Below are 14,712 nucleotides of genomic sequence, written 5' to 3' on the forward strand. Positions count from 1 at the left end.
AGAGAGGGAGACACAGAATCGGAAACAGGCTCTGGGCTCTGAGCTGTCAGCACAGAGCCCGACTCGGGGCTCGAACTCACGGACCACGAGATCGTGACCTGAGCTGAAGTCGGACGCTTAACTGACTGAGCCACCCAGGCGCCCCTCCTGGGATGTGTTTAGGAACACAGGGCTCCCCTCCCCACTCCAAGATTTTGCCTTTTAACAAACGCCCAGTGGTCCATATGTATGTTCAAGTTTGAGAGGACTCTGGTAGCGGTTCCCAAGGTAAAGAGAACAGGACAGGTTGGGAGGACAGATGCCGGCTGAGCCCACTTAGGTCAAGCCCAGGCATCAGAATTTCCTGAAAGCTCCGGGGTGATTTCCATGTGGAGCCAGGATCAAGAGTCACTGGTTTAGAGTGTTAGTTCTCTAAGTATGGTGTGTGGATCGTCGTACCCAAATCACTTGGGGCACTTATTAAATATGCAATTCCTGGGTCCCACACCATGTTTTGGTCTAAATCTCCTGGGGCGGAGCCCAGAAGTCCACATTTTTAACCATCTCTCTAGGTGACGTGAACGTGGACTGAAGTTTGAGACCGTTGGTTTAGGGCCACGAGTGAGGGATGACGGCGGCAATGAGGTTTGCAAATGTTACAAATAATAATGTGCAAAAGTTAGAAAATACAGACAAGTAAAAGTGGGAAACAAACAAACAAACAAAACCTCCCTGTACTCCCTACGGCCTAGAGACAACTGGAGGCCCCCTTGGCACCCACTCTAAAGACAGGAAGGAGCCTCCCTCCCCCAGGGAGGCTGCCCTCCATCGCAGCGGTGGGACTGTGATTTGGGTTCTGTTCTGCTGGCAGGGTGGAGCCTGTCATCTGGCCCGGACAGAATTATTGCCTCAAATTACATGGTTGATTATCAATTACTTGTGTCCGTGTGAGAGCATGTGTGCGTGTGTGCATAAGTGTCTTTGCAAGTCATTAAGGGTCGTAATTCTGGATTATCGTTGATTAACGAGAGGGAGGCCTGGTACCTCCAGCAGCCGGGATGGCAGCCCCACAATTATGTCCCAGCTGATCAGTAATTGGCGCAGCGCAAGATGATTTCTCTCTCTCCGCTGCCTCCTCCCGGCCTCTCCTGCCGGCTCCGCAATTAGGGCCATTGCTCATTCCCTTCCAGCCTGGGCTGAGTGCACGGGCCTGCTTTCTGGCAAGCGGCTGCCGTGGGGCTGGCTGACGGTGGAGGGGGCGGTGGCAGAGGTGCAGTGATGGGGTGTGGAGCTGGCATGGGCTCCTGCTTGCTGAGCACGGTTCTTCCCAGGGAGCCCGGGAGCCAGTCTCCAGGGCTTGCCCCGCCCCCACGGCCTGGCTGGGGAAACTGAGGCCCGGAGAAGGAGAGGGGCAGCTTAGAAAACAAAAAAAAAGCCAAAACCGGTGACTCAGAATGCTATGGCAATCCGACTCCCACCCCACAGAGCCGAGGCAAAAGCAAAGACAAACCTCCTACCATCACTCCCATCCTTGGGAGGCTGTCAGGTGGCCGTCGGTTGTCTCAGATTTTGTCCTCCAGAAACTGCAGATCGATGCTCCAACTCCCAGACTGGGGGAAGAGCACTGAGGAAGGTGCCGTGTTAATTCGAGGCAGAATCATCACCTGCCTGGATTCTGGCAACGGCCTCCTAACCGTTCTCCCATTTCCACGCTGGGCCCCCAACATCCATCACGCTGGGATGGAGGGACTTTTACAACACCCGTTGCACACTGTGCAAGATACCCTCCCTCCACCCCAGCTAACTCTCCGTTGCCCTCAGGATAAGGTCTCGGTCCCCAGTCTCCACCCCGCCCACCTTCTCTGCCTGGGCACAGACGCCTCAGGGCTCCAGCTCTCTCCCATCCTTTGCCCAGTCTGGTCCCTCTGCCTAGAAGCCCTTTCCCTCCTCCCATCTTCTTTCACCTGGAGCGCACACCTGTGGTGGGGGCCGCTCACACTTGGGCTCTGTTCCCGAGAAAGGGGTTCTGCCCTCACCGGGGACCAGCAGTTAGAGAAGCAGAAACTTTCAGGACGGCTTTACAGGGGTTTGAGAGGATGGGGAAGGCGGGGCTGTTCCGGAAAGCTTCCACATAAAAGACTCTGCAGAGCCACCAGGCAGTTTGTTTCTGAGCCTTGCAGCTGTCTTGGCCATTTTCATTTTTATCTACTTAGGGTGGTCAGCAGGTCATGGCAAGCGGGAGACGTGATGCTAATGACTCCGGCTCCACGTGGCGACCATTCAGGAAAAAGCTGCAATGTTCTCTCTGCCACATTAATCAGAGAAACACATCAAGAGCTGTTGCATGGAGACAGCTTTCCTCCCAGTACCTGCCCTGCATGCTAATCACCACCCCTCCTGGCGGTGAGTCAGCTCCATGCCAGGCGGGTGGTGAGGGAAGGCCAGAAGTGCCAGCTCCTTGCGGTGGGGAGCAGAGGGGTGGGAGCCAGGCCAGGTGGGAGCCAGACCCCTGAATGCACACTGCATGTGACCATCACTGAGGCCTCCGGCAAGTGGGATGACAAATCCTGGGAGAGTCAATCCAAATGGAAACCCTGGGCTACTTCCTTGGGTCTAGTGCTTACCCAAGTATACTAGCGAGAACTCTCCAGAAGCTGATCCTTGGACAGAGTCCAGGGTGCAAGCAAGAGGGACCCCATTGCTAGGCACTCTGGTAACAATAAGACATAACCTTTGGTAGTGCTTAACATATGGCAGGCATCCCTGCAAGCACTCTCCATATATCACTCATTTAATCCTCATAAAGCCTATGAAGTGAGTGCTATTACTATTCCCACTGTGCAAATGAGCAAGGCCACACACAGAGAGGTTAAGTAACCAATCCAAGGTCACACAGCTAGTGACAACCGACTGGGTTTGAACCCCAGAAGCCATGCCACAAAGCACTCCCATTCCATTGCTTCTCATTGCTCTAAAAGAGCCAGAGTCACCTGAGCCCGTAGTGACCATGGAAAGCCTCCGAGGGCCTTTGCCTTGTCTTCATTCATTCGTTCACTCCTACAGCTGCTCTTCGCAGAGCACCAGCTCTGTACGAGACCCTGTACCAGGCACAAGGGAGGCAATGAGAAAACAGACGCAGGCTTCAGAGAGAGACTGGCATCAACATAGTATTTCCACAGATTCATAGTAATTGCAAAATGCGATGAGAGTCATGAGAAGTGCCAAGTGCCATCAAAGCATATAATGGGAGGCCCTTTCGCACATGGGAGCCCTCAGGGAGGGCTCCCAGGTTTTCAGATCCCTCCTTCCATCATTCTGTCCACAAATACTTATCAATCGTTTGTTCAGGCACAGCACATCAGGACACGGTGGTGAGCAGGACAGAGAGTCTCATCCTCAGGGGCAGCCTGGTGGGGAAGGCAAATCAATACAAATGTTCCAGAAAAGGGATTAGGGCCAGCTGTGAGGGTTCTGAGTGTTGTTGTTGTTGTTGTTGTTATCATTATTATTTTTACTAGGAAACGCGTCATTTCTTTAAGGGCCTCTTGCAGGGAGAAAGAAAGCTAGCTGCTAGAGATGTTCACATTGGCTTTGCCCACAGTTGCTATCAGGCATCCTTGCAGGACCTGTTGGTGGTTGAGCTACTGAGTGCACCAGGCCCTTTGCATCTCCCTGAGGACAGGCTGGCTATTGTCCACTGCCTCCCCCTCCCCCAGCTGCCCCCCCCCTCCCAGTGGGGCTTTTCCACAAGATGCTGGGGGATTCCTCTTCCTACGGCTGCCTATAGAAAAGACCCCACCTCTCTGCCCTCCCCGGGTGGAGTCCCACAAACCTGACAGGGAGTTATGGGAGGTCACAGCTTTGGAGAAAGATAGGGAGCAAGAAACGGAGCGTTTCAAAACGTGTCTCTGTTATTTACCTTCTTGGCCTCCATCATCTCCCCACCTGGCATATGAACTTGTTCTTCCCTTATACGGCTCTGAGAAAAGCACCATATGGCAGTTCATCAGGCCCCTGGGCTAGTTTCCATCCAGCCCACTCGGATTTCTGCCCAGGCTTGGGTCTACAGGATGACCTACCCTTCACGAGGCCCACGGAGGAAGAGAGACAGTGAAAGTGAAGACATACAGAGCATGAACCGGCAGCCGGGAGTTGTTCTGAGTACTGGCTTGTGGTGATGCTGGCAAAAACCCTCGCCGCTATCACCGTCCCCATTTCACAGAGGAAGACACTGACGTGTGGAGATGTTCAGAGACATCCTTAGGTCACATGGCTAGTGATGGCAGAGCTGGGATCTGAGCCATACTAGCCATCAGATTTTGCTGATTTGCTCTCATGGAAAAACCCAATCTTGGCTAAAAGGTTTTGGCAGGAAGGGGTGAGAGTTTAGAAGAAGGGGTCCTGCCCAGGTGTCCAGGAGAGGGGATGCCAGAGGAAAGACTGGTAAATCCATGAGGCGGGCAAAGCCCGGCCTGCCCCAACTCCGATGGAGCAGGGTCTCAGCTAGGTAAGTGAAGCCAGCACAAGCCAGGAGGATCCCTGGAAGCAACCCCCTTGAGCTGGGTAGGGAGGTTCCAGGAGCCCTCAGGAGACCCTGGAGGCCGGTTTCCCCCTTGGGCTCCTGGCCCAGCCTAGGTCCTTACCCCTGGCTCCTTCCATCACTGTTTTCTCTGCTCTCCAGGAGTGAATGCCAAGGACACCCTCCTTGAAGCCTGCTGAGCTGTGAGGCTGCACCAAGGTGTGGTGGGACCAGAGGGACCTGGACGCAGATCTTAACCCCGTGTTTGCTGTGTGGCCGTGTGGCCAAGCAACACCCACCCCTGTGTCTGTGGGCCTCATCTACGGGTGGCGTGGTGAAAAGGTGTGAATGAGCTAAGTGTTGAGAACCTAGGTAGGCTCCTGGCACAGAAGAGGTGCGTGATCCATGTGTCCTGCCCTCATTCCCTGTGCTTCCTTCAAGAACAGGAGGGAGGAAGCAAAGCCTTCTGGGCTTGGGGGCTGGGCCTACAAGTAGGCCAGGTGGGCATACAGGGCCTGGCTTGACACTCGCCCCCCCCCCCAGAGAAAGGGGCTTTATTTGACACAGCTCTACCCTCCGAGCCCCCTCAGCCTTGTTGGGTTCCTTCCCACGTGTTTCCCCTGCTACACATCTGCAGAGAAGGGCCTTCACATCCCCACGGGCTGTGTCTGCAGCGTCTCCTGGAAAACATGACCCCCACTGGACTTGGGTCAGAGGTCCAGGACGGATGTCGGGCTCCTGTCCGTCCCCTCCAGTGTCCCGGGGGCCTTTTGATGGGAGTCCAGGCAGTGCCCAGGTCTCCTGCCCAGGATTTCCCCTTTGAGAGGAAAAGCTGAGGGACCTTGGAGGGACTCACTGTCCCAAAGAGGATGGTAAGGAACAGGAATTTGGTGGAGGCTGTGGTGTATGAGTGAGTTAGGCAAGCAGCACACAGAAATGGAGGGCACTTTTTTTTACACTACCCTTTTTGCTTTCCATAAAAAAAAAAAAAAAAAAGGAACACAGAGGTAAAGAAAGAAAAAAGTGAAAAGTTCCTTTTATTCCCATCTCTCATCAGTTATCACTGCTTTCCCTGGCAGTGACCTGTATTAGCAGTTTGCTGTGTGTCATCACGGGCTTTTACTAAGCATTTACACACACGCACAGGTACATCCATGCACGCATGTGCAGGGTGCCAGGATCTTTGTTTTTCTTTGCTTTTACGCAAATACTCTCCTGTTGACCATATCGCTCTGCAATTTTCTCCCCATAACAGTATATCCTGGACATCTTCTCATGTCAACATACACGGGGCATCCTTGTTGGTTGTTTTTTAAAAGCGTCTGCGTCATATTGTCTGAATGGATGTAACACAGCCGATTCAATCCTACCCTTTCCACTCACACCCTCACTCAGGGTCCCCGTTGCCCGCCCAACTCTGGGAAGCAGGAGTCAAAAGGATTTTATGGTAAATAGTGCCTCTGCACAATCCCAAGGGATGCCCTTCACATTCAGAATGTGGCAGCTCCTCCCATCCCGCATGAACAGATAAGGGCGGCTCCAATTTTTTTCCACGCAAACAGTTCTGTAGCCAGCATCCTTGCCCATGCCTCTCGGTGCACATGTGTGAATAGTTCTCTGGGCGTTGCTACCTCAAGGTGGAGTGAGTGGGCAGAAGTGCAGGCGTCCTACATTTGACAGACCCTGCCATGATGTGTGTCTGTGTGTGTGTGTGTGTGTGTGTGTGGAGGGGGGGGGGGGTGTCGCTTACAGCTCCTATGCCCCGCTCGGCCGCACCAGTCCCCCAGCACATATCCATCATGTGGCTGCTGGCCGGCCAGCCGCTTCCAGGAAATCAATTGCAAAGACAGGCGATTGTCATCAGCTTGAACACTGGAGGCCATCCAGGGAGTAGATTCAATTGTAGGAGAAAATCATACTGGGCTCAAGACCGCTTGTAATGGAGACCCCTTGGTGACCTTTCTGGAGAAGTTAAAAGAACACAGGCAGACACACTCTCACTCTTGATCATCTACCACCAACCCAACTGCTGAGAGCACAGCCCTCTGCCCTTGGAGAACCTGCTCCTCATTAGTAGCCATACGGGAAAGGGACGGGGGTTGGGGGGGGGGGGCGGTGCTGGTCCAGGGCCCAGGCTGCCGGTGTGCAGGCAAGGCCAGTAGGGCACCTGCTCCCGGGAGGGTGGATCCAGTTGACCATCAGGTCCCTAGTTGCTCAAGGTCACAGTACCCGCCCCCTTCTGCTCACTGGAGAGGTGGTCTGGCAGCCAGGCAGCGATCCTCCAATGACCACGCCCTCTCCACCTAGTCCCTTCGCCAGGGTCCTCCTGCTGAATACAACCCTCTCTCCCTCACCTGCACAAACACAGGTGCAGACATCGCGACCTCTGTTCTTATTATCCAGGTTGAGAACCATGCTCTGCACCCCCACCCCCACCCCGGGGACCTTTTCAAGCACAGTATCAGGGAGGGAGGTGCGATATGGACAAATCCACCATATTCCTTAAGTGGAAGGGTGACCAGAGCCTTTACCTGATTTCAGGGGAGCTATGATTATAAGCCCTCACTCTCCAACCCCCGGCCCCATTACTTCCTCTCTAGATCCCAACTACCCACACCCACACCTGGCCCTACACAAAAAAACTCAGCCATAGCTGTGGACTTGGGGAAATACACATTCATCTTCTATGTGCAGCTGTCCCCCAGCTCTCCAGGCCCACTTACCTAATAATGATCAAAATAACTCTGGCTACCATCAATTGGGTACATGCAGTGCAATTTGCCAAGCGCTTTACATGTATCATCTGACTTCATTTTCACAAACTTGATAAGCTATGTGCCGCTATGATTTACAGGTGCAAAAATGGAGGCTCAGAGAGGTTAAGTAACTTGATCCAGATCACACAGCTGGTTGTACCAGAGCCAGGATTGGTAGCCAGGTCCTTGTCAGACTCCAGAGACTATGGGCTTAGCCACTGTGCAACCTTGGCTCCCACATACCGCATTTGTACCTCTCTCTCCATGTGGCCTTGCCCTCTGTTTGTCCCTGCCTCATCCGCTGGTATTCTCCTGTGTCAGGGGCCAAAGGGGTCAAGATCATCAGGGTTCTGTTGGGAAGGCATGTCCTTATTCTGCAACAGCTCTGTGCCTTGCTCGACTTTAACCTTCCCCAGCTGCCCAAGGACCGATGTCCAGTCCCAAGCCCGGTGCAGGCACCCAGGTCATTTTCGCTGGCCTGGTCATTATCTGCTGGCCTGAAAAGATGTCCTAGTATATTTTTCTGTTAAAAAAGACAAGAAAGCAGGTTTTATTTATTTATTTAAAAAGTTTATTTATTTATTTTGAGAGAGAGAGAGAGTAAGCGAGCACGGGGGAGGGGCAGAGAGAGAGAGAGGAAGAGAGAATCCCAAGCAGGCTCCGTGCCATCAGTGCAGAGCCCAGTGCAGAGCTCAATCTCAGAAAGTGAGATCATGACCTGAGCCGAAGTCAAGAGTCGCACGTTCCACAGACTGAGCCAGCCAGGAGCCCAAGATGGCAGGTTTTAAAGCAACGTACAGCAAGAAAACATTTTATTGATGAAACAAAAGTATTCTCTGTGATCTAAGCATAGAAACGGGCTATTTGCCAAGATGTTAACAGATGATTTGTCTTCTCTTGGCTTATCTGTGTTTTCTATTTTTTTTCAATGAACATGTATTATTCACATGATTTTTAAAAGCAATAAAAATAAACCAATCCCGGGCCGATTGTACTTCTCCCTGTCCCTACCTCCAACAGTTCTGAAAAAACAAAAAACAAAACACCACACTTCCTAGTCCTGGGTCTTCCCTTCCTTCCCATCATTTCCACATCTCAGTAAAAGTGGGGTTGGCCCTACCTGCTCCAGGTAGACCAAGGGGAGGTGTGAAGGCTGCACCCCTCAACCGCCCCAATGATGCGATGCCTCAGTCCAAATGCACGGTGGTCGAGGCCGTCTTCCCTCTCTCCTGCTGACCCTGCACGGAGGAGAAAATGCTCTACTTTCTATTACTTGTTTGCTTCCCAGGCTGAGCCAACTTCCCTGAGGCCAAGGAGCTCAGAGGCAATGTCTTCTGGGTCCTGCAGATTGGAGCCCCAGGGCAAATAGCTCCAGAGGCAGAGAGAGAATTCTGGCAAAATGAAGAGAGAGGGGAAGGAAATCACAGAGCTTGCGATCATCAGAAAAGAAAGAGCAGTGCCTCAGGATGGGGCTAGGATGGCCCCTTCCAGAAGGCTAGGAGGAAACGAGGAAGGATGGGAATGGAGCTTCCTGAGCATCTACTACTATGACTACGACTACTGTACATGCAACGGACCCTCCACAGACAATGCTCTCGCCCTCACCCCTCAGAGCAGCCTTCCCTTTGTGCAAGTGGGCTGTGACCTTTTTGTTTTTAATGTTTGTAATGCTTGATTATTTTTGAGAGAGAGAGACAGAGAGACAGAGAGCGAGCAGGGGAGGGGCAGAGAGAGAGGGAGACATAACGAAGCAGGCTCCAGGCTCCAGGCTCCGAGCTGTCAGCACAGAGCCTGATGCGGGGTTGGAACTCCCGAGTCGCGAGATCACCACCTGAGCTGAAGTCGGAAGCTTAGCTTAGCCGACTGAACCACCCAGGCGCCCCTGGGCTATAACTCCTTGCATCTCTGGTGCTTCACTTCCAGTCAGAGCTCCTAAAAATGATTCTGGAGGGAGAAATTTGTGTTGGCCGACACCATCCCCACCCCTGCCAAGAGCCTTAAAGACCCCTCTGCTCAGAGCCAGCATTGTCCTGAGGGGCTGGCTCTGTGAGCACCTGCCTTAAGGATGAATTGCTAATTCCATTGTTCCTGCCATTAAAATAGCAGAAATCAGAAGGCAGCCTAGAGGGCCCTGAGAGCTGGCCTAGGGCTCATGGGAGAGGAGCACAGGCCCTTCCGTGTCACCCTGAACCCCCATCTTCAAATCACATTCCCTAAGGTGGCCGTCCCTCGAGACCCAGAAACCAGGCTCCTGTTCCCACCGAGCCTCTTGCACACACAGGACAGGTGTGGGGTCGGCACACCTAGCTGGGAGGCGGGAGGCCCTGGTAATCTACTAGCTCTGTACCTCACCCCCGGGTCACCTGGGCCAAGTCACTCCTGGCCACCACACACCCTTCTACTCACAGTGTGTTGCGGTGTCAAGAAGGGTTCAAAGGGTGTTGCCGAAGATCGCTGAGCCCCTCGTAACGTCTTTTCCCTGAACAGGAGTCTGCTGTTGAGTTCCCAGCCCTGAACAGCTTGGTGTGGCTGCAGGTAGTCGAAGTGTGATTGTTAGCGACATCCTGTGGACATGATGGGTAACTGCACTCACCTGGATGGAAGCCACAGGTGACGTCCAGCTTTCCTCCTTATGTGGAGAGGAGCCGATCGCAGTTAATCACACTCATCACCTTACGCAGGGAGCTGTCTTGGAGCTGGAAAAGAATCCCTCCAAAAAGCAGAAAACAGCCTTCCAGCCACAAATTTCCATCAGCCTCCAGCTTTATATCTGTTTCACTTAAATTCGTCCCTTTTCAAATATCGTCCTGCTAGAAGAGTCTCGTGGCCATGGGGGATGGGGGGGGGGACAGTCACGTCAATAATAATATCAAAGGAAGAAAAACGTCGTGGGCTGCTTACTCTTGCCATGGAATTCACACGTTATCTCATCTAACCGTCCCAACAACCCAAGGAGGTACGAACTCTTATCCCTGTCTTTCAGATGGGGAATCAGCAGCTAGGAGCGTAAGAGGAAGCTAGGTTGCAAACTGGGCAGTCTGGCCTTAGACTCTTTCTCTTTTTTTTTAATTTATTTTTTTTAACGTTTATCTATTATTGAGAGACAGGGAGAGACAGACTCTCAGCAGGGGAGGGGCAGAGAGAGAGGGAGACACAGAATCTGAAGCAGGCTCCAGGCTCCGAGCTGTCAGCAAACAGCCCGACGCGGGGCTCGAACCCACAGACCGTGAGATCATGACCTGAGCTGAAGTCGGACGCCCAACCGACTGAGCCACCCAGGCTCCCCTAGACTCCTTCTCTTTAACCACCACTCTGTGCAACCTCACTGCCCCGTTCTACCCACCACAGTAAACCCTCGAGGCTGAAAAAAGTCCCAGTTCCTAGGGTCCTGGCTTTAATCCTCAGACTGAATGCCTCTTAGTCACCCTCTGGGGCAGTGAGAGGCAAGTGGGACATTATCCCCAACTGCCAACTGTGGGTCATAAGTCCTTGCCTTAGAGGGTGCTGTGAAGATTAGAGGAATCACTTGCTGTTGAGTAGATGCTACAGAAATGGTGGTTATCCTTATCTGCAAGGTATGCAAGTTGACCTTGGGAGGGACCAGCCTGGAAGGTTTCTGTAGGTGGCAAAAACTGACTAAATCTCTCTAGAAAATAGCAGTAAGGAGGGCTAGGCCTGGGAAGGGCCAGCCTTCTCACCCTTAGGCTTTTCAGAGGGAGTGGCCGATGTGTCATGGTTCAAAGGATCCCCAAAGGGAGGGACTTAGCCAAGTTGGCAGAGCAGAAACAAGATCCTGGGACTTTGGGCTCCCATCTTTCCACAGAGACACCATTATCCAAAGAACAGTGTCCCCGGCAGGATTTGAGTCTCTGCCTCCGAGGATCTGCAGAGACCCTGGTGCCACGAACCAGCCTCCGTGCTGTTTAAGAAACACAACTCCAAGACCCCAAGTGGGGAGTCGAGATGCCAGCTCCAGCTCTACCTCCCACCACGCTGTGGCCCCTGGAACTTAGCGCTCTTCCTGTCTTCGAAGGATCTTACTGCTGAAGGCTTCCCCTCTTAAGGCCTCCATGTCCCCTCTTCCCCCTGGCTCTGCAGATGAGTGCAGTCTTTCTTGCCCATACCCGTCTACCAGCAGAGGTACAGCCATCATGGCAGCTGGCCGTGAACAGACTGTTCACACCTATAGCCCCAGCCCCTAACACAGTGCCTAGCGCATGGAAGGTGCTCACTGGTAAATGAGTAATTGGGACACCTAACCACAGATGGCCTGGGAGCCCGTTGCTGGAAATGTCCCTGAAGAGAATGGCACTGGGGCCCCTGACCGTTCCAAGTGATGTATGAGGATTCCACAGAGCACCTCTTCCTGTTTGAGGTTATACCGAAGCCCCAATATATAGATATCAGTGTTAGTTATCTATGGCTGCATAACAGATTACTTCAATGATCCGCAGCTCATATAATAATAAATGCTTAACACCTCACAGTTTCTGTGAGCCAGGGACTAGGAAATGGCTTAATGTTCTGGCTCCATGTTTCTTGAGAAGTAGCAAATGTCAGCAAATGTCAGCTAGGTTGCAGTCGTCTGAAGGCCTGGCTGAGGCTGTAGGACCTGGTTCTAAGGCCTCTCACTTGCATGGCGGCAAGTTGGTGCTGGCTGTGGACAGGAGGCCTTGGTTCCTTGCCCTGTGGACCTCTCCGCAGGTCTGCTTGAGTAACCTCGTGACCTGGCAACCGGCTTCCCTTGGGATGAGTGATTCAAGAGAGATCAAGGAAGAAATCACAATGTCTTTTATGACCGTATTAGGTTCTTAGGGCTGTTGTAACAAAGTAACACAAACAGGGTGGCTTAGCACAACAGATATCCACTCTCTCAGGATTCCGGAAGCCAGAAGCTGAGGTCAAGGTGTTGGCAGGAAACACAATCCAAGACCAGAAGTGGGGAGTCTGGATCCTAGTTCTAGTCCTCCCACCAAAAGATCTAGGGGAGAATCCTTTCTTGTCTCTTCTAGTTTCTGGTGGCCCCAGGTGTTCCTTGGCTTGTAGCCTTGGCATAACTCCAAATTCTTCCTCTGTCCTCACATGGCCTCTTCCCTGTGTCCGTCTGCTCTGTGTCTCTCTTCCTATAAGTCATTGGATTTAGGGCCTGTCCTAATCCATTATGCCCTGGATTATACCTATAAAGACTCTTCCTAACTAAGGTCACATTCACAGGTACTGGGGGGTTAAGGCTTCAACGTATCCTCATAGGATACACAATTAAGCCCACACAAAGACCTAGCCTCGGAAGCCACATACCATCGTGTTTGTCATAGCAAATGGTTACAAGGGTCAGCCCTGTTCGGGAGGGAGGAGCCCACATAAGGTGAGAAAATCAGGAGGTGAGGACAACTGGGGGCCATCTCAGAGTCTGGCTACTGCAATGTCAGATAGCAGACGGAGCAGGAGACACATGCCTTATGCAGTATTTACAAAGGAAACAATGGAGACCCAGCTGCACAGCACTCGGGCTCCTCAGCCTATCAAGGATATGAAAAGGGCCAGAGTATAGAGAACAGCAGGGTTTGGAAATAGAAACCTTCCCAAAGAGTAAAGCTATCCTGTGAGTTCCACCCTCAACAAGGTGGGGGCCCTACCACCTTCACCTCAAGCCTCATGATGGGGGCTCCCACGAAGCCATTCAGAGCTGTGGGCCGCCACGGGTCTGTGCCAACAGGATGCATTGTACTGGGATTGGGGCAGGGGCCCTGTGAGTGCTTTCCAGGGACCAGATGCAGGCTGTGGGGGAAGAGGTCCAGCATGGGGCCATTTTAAGCCCCATAGCACCTCCTAAAGGGGCAAAGGGATCTCAGCAGGGAGAAGTTGGAGGGGGATGCTGGACTCCCCAGGGGGCTGAAGACGAGTCACAAGTGGTTTACCTGTAAGGGAGATGCAGATCGGGACCCTCAGGAGAGAGCCTCAGAGATGGGAACCCCTGAAGAATCTGGGAGATGCCCCAGTCAACAGCTTTTACCATCCGCTGGGCCCACAGGGCTGGCATCTCTGCGGTCAGATAAGAATTGCCCTTTTCCTCTGTTCTCACTTCTTCCCCCAACAATCCCTCCCACTTAGACCTTGGACGCCATCAGCAAGGAAGGAGAGGCAGTCAGGTGAGAAAACAGACAAAATTCTGCCACAGACCAGTCCCTGAAGGCCAGCAGTCCAGACTACAGACCTTAGAGCAGGAGGAGGAAGATGTTTTTCTCTGAAGGGAGGCAAGTGTCAGATCTATGACGAGATGAGTTTTTTTTGTTTTAAGATTTTATTTTCTAAGTAACCTCTACACCCTACGTGGGGCTGGAACTCACAAGATAAGGTGTCACCACCCTGAGATAAGCACTCTCCACTGACTGAGCCAGCCAAGTGCTTTTAGTCTCTAAATGGATTGTGGAATGACCTTACCTGAGCCTGAACAGAGGGGACGTGCCTCCCCTGCTCAACAGTTCACGTGGACCAGGGAGAGGCCAAAATGGAGTGACATTTTGATTACACCCACATTCGAGGGATTGGTTTCACTGAACTCAAACTTTCTCGAGGGAAGTTGGGTCTTCCGTTCCCTACCCTCCACCCCCAATCGCAGAGCCCTGATCCACAGAGAGGGTCCTGGAGAAAATTCCATCTCCACTTTTGTCCATAAGTGAAGAATGTTTACTGCTTTTTTTCCCCTTCTTATCTGTCTGGAAGTGACACCAAGGAAAAAAAAAAAAAGGGACTCCTTGTCCCCAGCCAAACACCCACACCCTCCGAATTCTTCACCCTGTGTTGGCCTGACTTGACCCTGGAGGGGGAGGCAAGGCATGAGGTCTGCAGGCTGCGTGCTGGAGGAAAGGTTCCTGGGAGGATACAGCTCCGCCTGGAAACAAAAGCTGTTTTTCGAAAGCTTTGTGCAGTCAACTAAGTGGGGGAGGGGTCTGGGCAAAGCCAGGGTGAACATCTGGGGGGAAAGTTCCTCTAAAAAAATATCTAAATTCCCAGGGTTGTTGGAGCCGTGATTTGATCAGTGCTTGAAGGGTCTTATTTGTTATTATTGGCGGGGGGGGGGGGGGGGGGAGGGGGAATAAAGTTGTCTCTGAGCCCCCCTCTCTCACTGTCCTTGCATCAAGGGTGGGTGGCTCTGTCCCTTTATAGGAGGCAGGCTTGTAAAGAAGGGTGAGCCCTGGAGAGAGACACCCGGACCAGGCAGCAGCTGGGGGTCTGTGAAGAGTCCGGGGGTCTTCAGAGCATTGGTCTGCTGATCAGACACCCACTAGGAAGCTCTTAGAAAGGACCCCGCTGAGCAGAGGCGTGGGCTGCAATGCAAGTGGGGATGTGAGCCTGGAAGCAAAGGCATTTCACAATCAGGGCTTCTGGAAAAGCCCCCCTTCCCCAGCACAGAGGATTCAGACAGGAGAGATCCCCGGTTCTCTATATTTCAGTAAA

At 52.6% G+C, this 14,712-nt stretch overlaps 1 long non-coding RNA gene across 3 annotated transcripts in view; it reads right to left on the reverse strand.

Moving 5' to 3' along the window:
* Positions 1 to 126: 126 nt before the first annotated feature.
* Positions 127 to 14,712, reverse strand: part of LOC122469373 — a 29,392-nt gene continuing 14,806 nt past the window's right edge. Inside the window, exons 4-11 of one of the 3 annotated variants that reach the window (XR_006293449.1) lie at positions 9,661 to 9,818; positions 8,375 to 8,492; positions 7,509 to 7,777; positions 6,249 to 6,460; positions 2,970 to 5,834; positions 1,944 to 2,284; positions 1,497 to 1,603; positions 127 to 1,394 (exon numbers count right to left, since the gene is read on the reverse strand). This is a non-coding gene — a long non-coding RNA (uncharacterized LOC122469373). Of the gene's footprint in view, positions 1,395 to 1,496; positions 1,604 to 1,943; positions 2,285 to 2,969; positions 6,461 to 7,508; positions 7,778 to 8,374; positions 8,493 to 9,660; positions 9,819 to 14,712 lie in introns of all 3 variants that reach the window. The other 2 variants (XR_006293450.1, XR_006293448.1) reach the window with 2 other exon arrangements.

This window comes from Prionailurus bengalensis, chromosome B3, assembly GCF_016509475.1.
Source record: "Prionailurus bengalensis isolate Pbe53 chromosome B3, Fcat_Pben_1.1_paternal_pri, whole genome shotgun sequence".
Taxonomy (NCBI): Eukaryota; Metazoa; Chordata; class Mammalia; order Carnivora; family Felidae; genus Prionailurus; species Prionailurus bengalensis.